General features: G+C 42.9%; 1 protein-coding gene across 2 annotated transcripts in view; it reads left to right on the plus strand.

Moving 5' to 3' along the window:
* The window catches only part of LOC143981415 (ubiquitin carboxyl-terminal hydrolase CYLD-like), a 72,510-nt gene that overhangs the window by 17,393 nt on the left and 42,263 nt on the right, over nucleotides 1-12,854 (plus strand). The gene's annotated exons all lie outside the window — the stretch shown is intronic.

Consider the following 12,854-nt stretch of genomic DNA (forward strand, 5'->3'; position numbering starts at 1 on the left):
GTGTCATATGTAGCCTTGTCCACCATTGCAGCCTTGTCAGTGTTTTTTTTTTTTTTTTTTTTTTTTTTTTTTTAAATGGCACCGCCGAGATACAAAGCCAGATGTCCTGTGTATCTCGGCGGCGCGCGGTAGTTCTCTGCAGCTTTCGGCCGTTCTCTGCAGCTTTTGGCTGCCGAGAACGGCCGGAAGCTGCCGAGAAGAGCCGAAGACGGCTGAAAGCCTCCCCGAGGCTCAGAATTGTGGGGGATCGTTGTATAACATGCACCCGCGATTTTTCCCCTGCTTTTAAGGGGAAAAAAGTGCGTGTTATACACCGATAAATACAGTACTGTATATGCGTCTCAAATTTTCTTTTGTGTCTTTTTTCTGATTTAGGAGTTCCAATTAAATTGCAGCAAGATTGTGTGTTTATTTAAAAAAAAAAAAAGTTGCAAAGTGCATCGAGGGAGTGCTGACTGCAGTATCCAAAAGAACCAATCTGAAATCATCTCAGAATTTCTTGAATTTTTTTTTATTTTTTTATTTTTTTTTATTACAATGGCGCAGCTGCTGTGTCTCAGCCAATCGGGAGGAGAGTGCTTGACAGCCAAGGAACTTGTGGCCATCGCTGGAGAAAAATGGGGCTCAGGTAAGTATTAGGGGGTGCCGGGGAGGCTGCTACGCATAGGTTTTCTTTATCTTAATGCATAGAAAGCATTAAGATAAAAAAAAAACCTTCTGCCGTTACAACTCCTTTAACCACTTCCCGACCAGCGCACGCTGATGTACGTCAGCGGAATGGCACGGGCAATCTTAAATGTCGCCCTGCCAGCGGTGCACTTGCTTGCTGGTCGGGACCCCCCGTGAGTCCGGTCGCGGGTCCCGCGGACTCTATCGCCGTGGGCATACCTGCGATCATCTCACGGGGCGGCTGAACTGGGAGATTCCGTTGTAAACAGCATCTCCCCGTTCTGCCTAGCAACAAGTGACGCTGATCTCTGCTCCATGTGATTGGAGCAGAGGTCAGTGTTCCCTAAAAGAAAGCCCAGCCCCCAACAGTTAGTAACACACCCATAGGAACACTTAACCCCTACAATGCCACCCATTTGTATAGCAGTGATTGCTGTATAAATGACTGGTCCCAAAGATGTGTCCGGCCATAAAGTCGCAGTCACAATAAAAATCGCTGATCGCCGCCATTACTAGTAAAAAAAAAATGTATAAAAATGCCATAAAACTATCCCCTATTTTGTAAACGCTATAACTTTTGCGCAAACCAATCAATAATCGCTTATTGCGTTTTTTCAATTTATTTTTACCAAAAATATGTAGAATACGTATCGGCCTAGGGAAACTGAGGGGAAATTATTTTTATATATATATATATATATATATATATATATATATATATATATATATTATATATATAACAAAAAGTAAAAAAAAAAAGAATGTCAATTTTGTTTGGGAGCCATGTCGCATGACCGTGCAATTGTCAGTTAAGCCCCATACACACTATCAGATTATCTGCTGAGTTTTTCCTTCAGATTTACCAAAACCATGTAATATGAGGTCAAACCTTAGGAGTTTCAATGTGTATGCAATCAGGCAGGCCCTTCTACTACATGGTTTTGGTAAATCTGAAGGAAAAACTCAGCAGATAATCTGATAGTGTGTATGGGGCTTTAAAGCAATGCAGTGCTGAATTGCAAAAAGTGGACTGATCTTTGACCAGCAAAATGGTCAGGGGCTGAAGTGGTTAATTACACTTTTGTATCTCTTAGATGTGTTCATATAACAAGAATGTAGGGCTAAAACTGATCGACATAATCGATTATATTCAGTTGTCAACTATTTTCATAATCGATTTGTTGGTCAGCCAACTCTTTGTTTACATATCAAAAAATACAATGCAGCACACATAGCTTAGTACACTGTTCATACATGTCATTACACACAGTGCAGCACACATACATGTCCGCCTGAGAACTTGTGAATGTGTGAGGAGCAATACCTCTACATATGTAGTCCTGGGCAGGAGAAGAAAGTGAGTGATTTTAAAGCCAGAAGTTTTTTATGTTGCTTTAGGGGCACTCTATACTATACTTTGCAGCTTACTATAGCGGTGTTCTGAAGTCAGGAGGAGCCAGAAGCACCAGTGGGGGGACCCCAGAAGATGAGAATTAGGGCTGCTCTGTGCAAACCCATTGCATAGCAGTAAGTATGACAAGTTTGTTTAAAAAAAAAAAATCCAGCGATTACAAGCACTTTAAGGGCTCTGTGAAGGGAAGATCAGCATCCGAACCCAGAGAATGGAGGCTGATAGACTGGAGATAGTTAGGGGTGCACCGAATGGGTTTTTTTGGTGCCGAAACCGATACCGAAAACGAAAAATACACTAGGCTGAAAACCGAAACCTATACCGAAAATGACCGATAACGAAACGTATTTTTGAAAAAATATTTTTATACAGGAGATGGTCAGAGACTGGGGACATGGTACAGGAGATGGTCAGAGACTGCGGACATGATACAAGATCAGGGAAGCCAGCCTGTGTCCCCAGTGCATGGCCATGTTTGGGCTTGAAATAACTGCTTAAATTTGTTGTAAACCCTTACTTTATACTCAGCGAAGTGACTAGCCTTGGGAGATAGACGTAGATTAAGCAAATCCTCCTAAATAAATTTAGCTGTTTATCTGCAGTCATCTTTTCGCTACATGCCTTTAAAGTCCATTATTTACACTGTTTCTCTGAGCTTCCAGGGGTGGGGGATCTAGTGCCAATCGCACCATACACAATTCAGAGAGAACTGAGTGTAATTTGAGACCTGAGTGGAGGGAAGGGACATCCCCCACAAGCACCATCTCATAGTGAAACATGCACAGCTTAGACTCAATCACACACATCTGATGTGTGCTAGAGCTCTACTACCCATCTCCCTAAATCAATGGAGTCCACAAACTGTCATAAATGACTCCTGCAGATAGCAGAGGAGCAAGGCTGCAAACAGAAATCACACATAGTGTTTTAGTTTGGGGCAAGTGCACACTATAGAAAGATATGCTTTGTTCATGTCACATCTTTGCAACCACTTTAAAGTGACATTAAACTAAACGTTCTCTTTCTGTATGTGGATGATGGCATTGTAATTTTTGTTTAAAAAAAAAAAATCTAGATACATTCTCCAAATCGATATACAGTTGTCACATGACTAAGCTCTTTTCCAGCCTGTCTGCAGGCTGTGTCATGCCCCTCCAGGCTGTGTCTGAATAACTGGGAGGCGAAGCCTCCATCAATCAAGATGTAATATCCAACCTCCATTGTGTTTTAGCTGGTTAGTGGGCATGGAGGAGAAGGGAGGAAGTGGGCTGTCACTTACCACTGTGTATAGGCCCACATGTGTTACTATAGTCACATGGGCTGCACAGATGTGATAGGGAGGAAATGCTCAGCATAGAAACTTACTGAAAACTGAGCATGTGCAGAGCTGCCAACACCGCTCTGCAAAATCTCCAACTGCATTGTGTACACAATCAAAAGGGGGAGACAGTACAGCAGGATCAACCAGGTTTTTTGCCTAATACAGAAAAGGAATCCCACAGTGGCTGAACAGCATGTAATATAGCATTAATTGATGGTGTTTAATGACCCTTTTAATACTGCTTGTTTTTGCTTAATACAAAGTAAAGACAGCCTGAAACTCTGCAATGAAACTATTCCATGAGGACTGAAGATACTCAACCCTTTAACATGCTAATTAGCACAGAAATGGTTTGATTACTAGATGAAGAAGATGATCCTGCAGTTCAGACAAAAAATGTCTTCTATCGTCTCAGAAAAATCAAAACATTTCTCCTCCAAAAAAAAAAGCGATAGCAAAACACTCATTTAGGATTGCCAAATTTTGTCAAATCTTGCTGAATGCCAGCCAGAAAAAACAGCTTTGGTAATCTGTTGCCATCTTTTTCCTATGTGTGCTTGCAGCAGTTAAACCAAACAAATAGACAAAAAGTAACAAAAGCAAAGTTGCGCACACTTAAGTTTACTGTCATGTCTGTTTCCTTTTTTTTTAGCCTTTTTTAGCCTTCCTGCAAACTCATGTTTTTGATCCTACCAGATGTGTCCCATTTGTGTCTCCTCCTTTTAATAGGGTGACAATGCTAGCCTGATTATTCAGACATCATGGCTGCATTGTCACTTGCTTGTTGGCTGTGTCTGCATGGACTACAGTTTGAGTCAACACAGATGGGATGGTGTACATCAGGGGTGGCCAACTTTTTGAGGAGCAAGGGCCATTTTATTGACTTGGTAACTGGTCACGGGCCACAATCAGCTTAAAGGGGGGATGGCAGGTCTGTGTCCACTTGCATATGTAGAGCAGACACGGATGTAACCCGCTCTACCCCAAGGGCCCTCCGATCCGCCCATACAGAAGGGGACAGATCCCCTTCTGTTTTTAGGAGATCGGATCGCAGATAGGTGGGTGTAAATGGACATGAGTCTGTTTACATCTGCCGCTCTATAGAGGTGAATGGAGAGTCCATTTGCATCCACCAGAAAAACACACACAGGCGGACCCGATTGGACCGATTGTGGGAAAGGGGCCTAAGGCTGTTTACCTGCATCTCAACTGACCTCAATCTTAACTTCTTCCTCAGGATTCTTGCAGCTGGCTGGCACTGCTGACAGGTACTGGCTGGTACTGGTATTGCTGGCTAGTACTGCTGACTTGTTCTGCTGGTGGGTACTGGTACTGATAACTGGTACTGCTGGCGGGTATATTAACCACTTTCCTACTAGGCACTTCCTGCCCAAGCCATTTTTCAGCTTTTAGCGTTGTTGCACTTTGAATGACAATTGCGCGGTCATGCTACACTGTACCCAAACACATTTTGGTGGTATTCAATCACTGCTTTTTTTTTTTTTTTTTACAAAAAAATAAAAAATAGACCAAAAATTTAGAGAATTTTTTATTTTATTTTTTATTCTGTCAGTAAATTTTTGTAATGAAGTAATTTTTCGCCTTCACTGATGTGCGCTGATGAGGCGGCACTGATAGGCTGAACTGGCGAGCATTGAGGAGGCACTAATATGCCACACTTATGGTCACTGACAGGTGCCACTGATAGGCAGTACAGATGGGCATTGATGGGTGACACTGATGGGCATTGACAGCATTGATGGGCAGCACTGATTGCCAGCACTGACTGGCATCGCTAATGGGAACTGATTGGTGGCACCTGTGGGCAGTAGTGGGCACTGATTGCTGCCACTGGTGGGCATATATGGTGGGCACTGTTTTCTAACACTGTATTTATTGTAATCGGGGCACTGTGGATCAGTGCCCTGATTACTTCCCTAGATGTCCCCCTGTGAGGAGATTCCGCTGATCTGCTCTCCTCTCCTCACACTCTGTCAGTGTGAGGCGAGGAGTGCCGATTACCAGCATCTCCTTGTTTTACATGTGACCGGCTGTGATTGGACACAGCCAATCACATGGTTAAAGAGCGGACACAGCTCTTTACAGAGATCGGGGTCCCGCCGTGTCCTAGCAACATGGCGCGATCGCTGCGAGAGCGTCCGTTTTGGGACACTGTCATATGACATCATTCCAGAGCGAGAGCTACACCCCCCCCCCCCCACGTCTATTGATACTTTGTGTCATCTCAGTGAATGCAGAGCTTTCTGTGATTGGATGAGGTGGAGAGTATGACATCACCACCCCACTTATCCACTTCATGCAATCAGAGAATGCTTTTCATGCAAAGCCATGTGGAGCCAGTGCCAAGTGGGCAATCTCCTGTGTTTACAGTGAAAGCGAAGACTGACAATAGTGGTTCTATCTTCTGCTTCTAGAGTGTGGCAAATGTGTTCAACTCATGAGAGTGGTTGACCAAAACTGCAGCAATTCTTGCACATTTAACAGTTTATATATGGTATGTGCTAGAACTGCACGATTCTGGGGAAAAATAGGAATCACTATTTATTTTTTTGCTTAGAATAAAGATCGTGATTCTCATGGCGTAACATCTTTCACATTATACAAAACAATTGGGCTAGCTTTACTGTTTTTTTTTTTTTTGTTTTTTTTTTTTTTATTCATAAAAAAAAAAAAATTCCCCCAAAAAATTGCATTTGAAAGACCGTTGCGCAAATATAGTGTCATATAAAATATTACAACATCCACCATTTTATTCCCTAGGGTCTTTGCTTGGAAAAAATAAATATATATGTCTGTCGTGTCTATCGTCTATGATCTCTATAGTATGTTTGGGGTTCTAAGTAATTTTCTAGCAAAAAATTATTATTTTAACTTTGAAACCAACAAGTGTCAGAAAAAAGTTTAGAGCCCTTTCACACTGGAGTGGTAGCAGTAAAGTGCTGCTAATTTTAGCAGAACTTTAGGAAAACTGTCACAGATGCGGTTCAGTGACGTGAGCACAGTTACCCACTGGATAACAAAAGTAAATATAGTAACACCATTTAATCAAGAAATAATATACATGCATGAATGGTGTAGACAATAGCATAGCCAATAAAAAAAATGCACATGATAGAAGTAACATTGGTACACGTAGATATTGTACAGTATGCACAGGCATCAAATAATCCAATGTGTTTTGCGAGACGTAGCTCGCTTCTTTAGGGATGGATGCAAGTGTGATTTATCAATCCCAAATTGCTGAATCCCAAAAGGCAGCAGCAACAGATGTATGGCTGAAGAACTGAGGGGGAGAGAGACCGCAACCACCAGGGGACAGATGGAAGGCAGATGTGGCACAAGTGGGAGTGTGTAATCCTAAGGGTCTCAGATTGTCCATTTGTAAATGTCAGCTAATCAAATGATAGAACGGACATTGAGGCCCAAGGTCTGCCTTCCATCTGTCCCCTGGTGGTGGTTGCGGTCGGTCTCTAGAAATGGTTAAAAGCGTCCATGTAATTCTGCTGCCAAAGTTCTTTGCAGGTGCTTCAGCAGCGCTGCCCATGCATTCCAATGTATACACCGCTCGCCACCCGCCCAAAAATGCTGCTTGCAGGACTTTCTCTAATGTCCTGCAAGCCCACCGCCTCGGTGTGAAAGCACTCGGGCTCTCACACTGAGACTGCAGATCAGGCATTTTTCAGGCGCTTCACTAGGCACTATTTTTAGCGCTAAAGCACCTAAACGCCCCCGTGTGACAAGGGTCTAAGTCTTTAAGTGGTTAAATGTGGTTAAATTTCCTTCATTTACAGATCAAAGTTCATTCCTTTGATCTAAAGAACAAAAAGTTACAATGTTTATAGTTGGCTCAGTTTATAGTTGGCTCAGCTGCTGAGGAATGTTGTGAAGCTTGGCAGACTGCTTGGCTTTTTTTTTATTTATTTTTTTCGAAAGCTGTCCGCTTGAGCAGAGACTTGGGAAAATTATTTAAGATCACGAGGGGGGAAGAATCATGATCTCAATTTTTGACGATTAATGGTGCAACTCTAGTCTGTGCCTATACATGGCATGTACAATGTATTGTAACCTTGTATTGATGCACAGACAGGCCTACAAAAGACCCATTTAAAAATAGTGCCCTGGGACGGCTGCTCTTGTTCCTTGCTCATCAGCCCTCTGTTAACATAAATATTCTCTAGCTGGCTGAGTACTACCGAGACCAAGGATAACATCATCCCTCATATACTTGCATACTTAAAAATCCTTGTGACAATGTGGTAATCAGCCATTGATTCACATAGCATGAATTATGCCCTGATTAGCATCATCTTCTCTGTATCCTGATTGTAATCTGAATTTTAAAATGCATTCATTATCCACCTTTTTTGTGTTGAATAGTTACAAGAGCCAAAAACTGTACTTGAAATAGAGAAATGCATTAAAGCTTTAGTATATACTGTCGTAACACTGACATTATAGGAGCTAATATAAGGGGCAAGGTAATGCTATTTTGTTAGAAGGGCTGAACCATTTATCATCCAAGACAAATATTCAAATGAACTGACAGATGGAGTGAACTCAATACCAAATCTTTCCGCCACACTGTTTTAAGGATATCCTGGCCACAGGATATGCTTTGCCACATATAACCAGGGATTTACATAGTGGGGTTTATTTTATTTAAAGCACAAGTTCAGCTTTATTCTTGGAAAGAATGTGGTGTCACAAGAACAGGAAACAAGCTGATTTATTTTATTTTTTCCCCAGGGGGGATCACCGACTGTAATAAAAACTTGGCAGTTTGATAAAACAAAGAATTGTTTAATGCAAAAGTTTAATGTATTCACTGTGAAAAGAATTTGAGTTATTATTGCAATGGTTACCATAAGAACCCTGTCACCAAACCATTCATTTCAACACAAATCTTCCCAGAAGAATATAGATGTATTTTGTGCATGGTATTTACCTTTTTTCCAAAACCCTAATGCTGCGTACACACGGCCGTAATTTCCGATTGAAACAGTCCGATGGGGAGCTTTTCATCGGATTATCCGACCATGTGTATGCCGATCGGTATTTTTCTTTCGCCATTTCCGACAGTCTTTAGATTGAGAGCCTGTTCTTAATTTTTCCGACGGAAAACCTTTCTATCGGATTTTTCGATCGTGTGTATGCAATTCCGACACTCAAAATTCCGACGCATGCTCGGAAAAAATTTGACACATGCACGGAAGCATTAAACTTCCCTTTTTAGTGCCGTTGAACGTGTTGTATGTCGCGGTCTTATTGACCGTCGGAATTTGGTGTGACCTTGTGTATGCAAGACAGTTTGAGCGAAATTATGTCGGAATTCCAACGGGAAAACCATCTGAGCTTTTTCCGATGAGGATTCCGATCGCGTGTCTGCTGCATAAGACTACTAGAGCTCATGTCAGCAGCTACAGCAGATTCAGAGCTGTCACTCAATTGATGCACTATAGCAGCCATTCTCAACCAGGGTTTCATGGAACCTTAGGGCTCCTCCAGAGGTGGCAAGGGTTTCTATGAGCTGTAGCTAACACTGATGGTGCCTGCCACATCTACCCTAACGCAGCTGGTCAGACACTATAGCTTGCTACTGTTTCTTCACCTATAGCAGCCCTCTTTCCCATAAGGCAAGCAGTCCTACTGGTACGCCCTTGCCCCCAGGGCATACAAAATTCTATAGTGCCTGGCCACCACACCAGGGCACATGTGAACTGAGAAAAGCAAACAGATAATTGCCGTTAGCAGACAGCAGGGTTCTATGACATTCCGGCTAAAAGGCAGGCTAAGTTCAGGGAATAGTCCGAAATCCGGTCCAAGATCATACACAGGGAAATCCAATCTAGTAGGGCAGATCTTGATCAGGAACAACACACGTATCACTCTCTATCACAAGCACCCAAATGAGGTTTTAGCTGGCTTATAACAGGCTTGGTTTCCACCCAGAGACTGACCACATCAATAGGCCTGCAGGTGGACAGACAAGGAGAGTGCCATAGATGCACTAGATGCTCCTGACCGTGCCTGCATAGTTCCGGGTCCAACACCGCTTGGCAGTGCCAGAGGCATGACTATAAGGGGGGCATTCTGACCACCACTGTTCTTTCAACTGACCACCACCATTGTAAGGGGCATTTTGCCAATGACCACTACTGGGCTAATCTTAGATGGTGTTCTCCGAGACCTCAAAATGATTGTTCATTTGGTATAAAAAGGTTGAGAGACTGCTCTATAGTATTCCCCTTTGGCTTCTCCTCCAGATGATACATAAGCTTATGCAGGGAGGTGAGGGGCGGAGCAGTTGAACCAGCACAGATGGTAATTAGACACCCCCAGAAGACGAGGGCGCTTTGATGTGCAAGGAGGGGGGCTCTGTTATAGAATCAACTTATCCTGCAGTAGTCAAATTTGCTAGCATGTTCAGAGGCACAATGCAAGTGAAAACAATTATTTATGGAAAAGAAAAATACTGCATTTTAAACTTTTTTACCTGTGCTTTTTTTTACTTGTAAGCTTTAAATCGAAACTTCAGTCATATTTTTTTTTTTCAACTTTCCATGTGTTAAATCCTCTGCCCTTGTTGTTTTAACTTTGGATAGTAAAACATTTTTCTGCCAGTAAATGTCTTATACAGCCCACTTCCTGTTTTTGTGTCGGTAAAAATGCCTAGGCTTATGACATAATGCACAGGTCTTTGCCAGGAAGGGAGGGGGGATGAGTCATGGGGGGGGGGGGGGCAATGAGAGCTGGAGGTGTGCCTCTGTGTGTCTGTAAATCAAGGAAGTAAATAGGCAGCAGCTTCAGTTGCCCACAGTTAAAATGATTGCAGCCAGACTCAGTGGAGGGAGATTTCTGCAGCATGTTTGGCAAGTACAGAATCACAGTATATATAAAATATGCAAAGTGGTTTGAGTGAAGCTTCAGAATGGAAAAGGTGTTTTTATTACAAATTATGTGATTAGACTGAAGTTCCTCTTTAAGTTTAAACAAATTTTTGACATCCCTTTTTACAAGCTTGCTCTCTGATATTGTTTTTGTATTGCATAAAATAATGTATTAAATAATTAAGTTTTGTGGATTAGCCACCAAAATTAGCAAAAGTCCAACATATAACGACTCTGCTTTCCTTCCGCTTTTCGTAATCCACTCCCAATGTCACATTTGGCACTTTTCAGGGGGGAGCAGATACCTGTCTAATACAGGTATTTTGCTCCCACTTTCGGGCATAGATACCTGTACCACCCGGCATTGTGTACACACACACACACACACACACACACACACACACACACTTTCTTGACATCAAACCTGGGTTTGAAATATTCCTCTTAGAGTTCCATTCCAAGCAGGGACAATATGGATGGGATGGCGGATGGACTCCATGTGACAGGGTCTTTCTTTTAAAAATGGATTTGGATGATTTTATGCATGTGCAATTCAACAAAATTTTACATATTTCCTTTTTAAACCATGATGGAGACTACATTCATATCCAAAACGCGTTGGGTATAGGATCTCTGTGTCATCAATTTTCACAATTTTGATGCCTCCATATCCAATATTTTGTTATATGGTTACTTGATAAAATTCTTACTTTTTCTATATTGTGTGTTGGTAGTGCCTTCAAAAATCTCACCTCCAGGGGTTCCTCTCTATTCCATTTCTCTTGGGATGTGGCACACTTTGTAAATCTTTTATATCAGAAAACCAATCCTCTGAAAAAACATTTGACAGGGTACCTGTGGACTACTGTACATAAAGTATTTTCGACTATAATTATATTCTCAACCTTCCGTTCAACTGTACACATCCAGCGCTGGTGCAAGTTTTTTTGACAACGTAGGCAAAACCCCCTGGGCATTACCCCTGACTCCACCTCCTTTGCCCTGCCCATGTATGGATATGATGGAGGTTGCAGGGGTGGAGATTTTTGTGGCACCTCTTCACCTATTTCTTCGGCCGTGGTCCGCACCTGCGCCTCTGGACCCGGTCTGAATGGTGGTGGCACCAGCTCGCTTCCTCATGCCAGCCGTGGTCCGTAGGTATACGGGCAGGCTAGGGCAATATACAGGCAGGTGGCCTCACCTATGTCGGTATTGCAGAAGGCTTGCTAGGGGTGCACGGGGAAGCAGCTGCAGGCATCAGCCAGGTGAACCGAGGACCAGAGCAGGAAGAGAAGGGCCAGGAGTAGACCGGGTCTGACCGCATTCTGTAGTTCTCGGGGAGAGCAGAACAGTGTACCAGGAGCTGTGTAGGACTCAAATGGTGCTGGGGGGGTCAGACTCTTCCTCCTTGGTGCTCCACCAGGACCCTCCATACTGGGGAATACTGCAGCCGCTTGTCATCCCAGGAGGAGGGGGAGGTGAAGATATCCGTGCAACTTCCCTTATTTTTGGAGAGACGCAGAGAGAGGGGGCCACACAGGACTATCCATGAAGAGACAGTTTGCTTTCCTTCTCAGGCTGTCCCGCACAGCCAGCCAATGAAGAAGCACCTCCGACGCCCCCTACTGGTGTGTGCTCTAGGCCAGTGCCTACCTTGCTTATTGGTAGCACCGGCCCTGTACACATCTTATGTATTATCAGACGTTTTTAGAATTACTAGCATCATTTGTCGGGCTGCCTGCTTTCTCCTTTTTTCTTTTTTTTCTTTAATGATGGAGCCCTTGGCGACAGCACGCAGACCTAACCCATTTGTCTCGGAAATTGATATTGCTCACCGCTCTCACAAGATTGCATTGTTTGCCAATGATGTAATTCTTTTGTTAACTAAGCCTGCAACTTTCTTGCATGTAGAGCAGAAGGTGATTAATTTGTTTTATAAAGTGTCTTATAACGTGAACACTACGTAATCTCCAGTCTTACCTGTTGGTGTGGACAGTTCTACATCAACAAGTACATTCCATATTTGGGCATTAATTTAACCTTTGCCTTTTGCTAAGATTTACAGTATCTCACAAAAATGAGTACACCCCTTACATTTTTGTAAATATTTTATTATAACTTTTCATGTGACAACACTGAAGAAATTACACTTTACTACAATGTAAAGTAGTGAGTGTACAGCTTGTATAACAGTGTCAATTTGCTGCCCCCGCAAAATAACTCAACACACAGCTATTAATGTGTAAACCGCTGGCAACAAAAGTGAGTATACCCCTAAGTGAAAATGTCCAAATTGGGCCCAAAGTTTCAATATTTTGTGTGGCCACCATTATTTGACAGCACTGTCTTAATGCTCTTGGGCATGGAGTTCACCAGAGCTTCACAGGTTGCCACCGGAGTCCTCTTCCACTCCTCCGTGATGACATCACAGAGCTGGTGGATGTTGGAGACTTTGTGCTCCTCCACCTTCCGTTTGAGGATGCCCCTCTGATGCTCAATAGAGTTTAGGTCTGGAGACATGCTTGGCCAGTTCATGACTTTACCC

This window comes from Lithobates pipiens, unplaced genomic scaffold (assembly GCF_037356315.1).
Source record: "Lithobates pipiens isolate NorthernLeopardFrog02 unplaced genomic scaffold, aLitPip1_a1.2 Scaffold_156, whole genome shotgun sequence".
NCBI classification, from domain to species: domain Eukaryota; kingdom Metazoa; phylum Chordata; class Amphibia; order Anura; family Ranidae; genus Lithobates; species Lithobates pipiens.